Raw genomic sequence first — 1378 nt, forward strand, 5'->3', positions numbered from 1 at the left:
AAGGTGGTCATCTCCTGAGGGGTGCCAGACTGCGAGAGGGCACAGGCCCGGCTGAGGGCCCCCCTCCCCCCAGTGCACAAATTTTTGTGCACCAGGCCTCTAGTTATTAATATAAGGAAGGAAGCTAGTTATTAATATAACTAAGTAAAAAAGCAAAAGGGAACTAAAGAATAAGCCTAATAACCTGGGAAGCTGAAGCAGGTAGCAGGACTCAGGCCAGGGAAAAGTCAGAGTTGGGTTAGATAGTCTGAAGAGTGCTTTGTTCTTTAGGGGAAACAAGAAATTATAGGGCAGAATAAGGAAAGACTTGGGACAGTGCTTTTAGAGCTGCCCACTCTCTACCTCCCTGGGGGTGTATTAATTCCTTTAAAGCAAATTAAAAGTCTTGCCATCACGTTTGAACTTCTCCAGGTATGTGTCTGAAGTCTTTTCTCATGACACTGAAAAGCTCTCATTTCTCACCAGGAACAGGTTGGCGACTCTGCCAGGGCTGGAGAAGCAGCCAGGTGTGGTGGGATCTGGGACCCTTCAGTTAGCCGGAAGACCAGCCTGGCATCTACGTCCTCGCCTCGATCTCCTGCCTGCCTCTCTCGCTTTTTTCTTTATTCCACCTTTTATCTAGGTGTTTTTGAGCCACAAATTGATGGTGGGCACAGGTCAGGATTTAAATGCCATTAGGGTGCCTGCCACCAAATAAAGAAGTCAGCCATGGGGGGATGACCTGTGTGAGATGGGCCAGAGGCACTAGGCTGCCTGCCAGAATCAAGACAAATTCAACCAAATTGAACAGATAGAGGCAAAAAAATGAAACTAGACCACCAACTTACACCATACACAAAAACAAACTCAAAATGGATAAAGGTTTTAAACGTAAGAGGGGAAACCATAAAAATATTAGAGGAATCCACACGCAGCAAAATCTCAGACATAAGCCAAAGCAATTTCTTCACTGATTCAGCTCCTAGGGCAATGGAAACTAAAGAGAAAATAAACAAATGAGACTACATCAAAATAAAAAGCTTCTGTACAGCAAAAGAAACCATCAACAAAACAACAAGAAAACCCACTGCATGGGAGAACATATTTGCCAATATTTCACTGATAAGGTTTAATCTCAAACATTAACAGGGAACTCATACAACTTAACAAAAGGAAGATAAACAACCCAATCAAAAAATGGGGAACAGACCTAAATAGATACTTTTTGAAAGAGGACATAAGGAAGTAAAGAACGCCAAGAGACATATGAAAACATGCTCAAAGTCACTAATCATCTGAGAGATGAAAAGCAAAACAACAATGCGGTACCATCTCACACCTATCAAAATGGTTATCATCAACAAATCAACAAAAGACAAGTGATGGTGAGGATGCGGAG

The sequence above is a fragment of the Myotis davidii genome, unplaced genomic scaffold, assembly GCF_000327345.1.
Source record: "Myotis davidii unplaced genomic scaffold, ASM32734v1 scaffold226, whole genome shotgun sequence".
NCBI lineage: Eukaryota > Metazoa > Chordata > Mammalia > Chiroptera > Vespertilionidae > Myotis > Myotis davidii.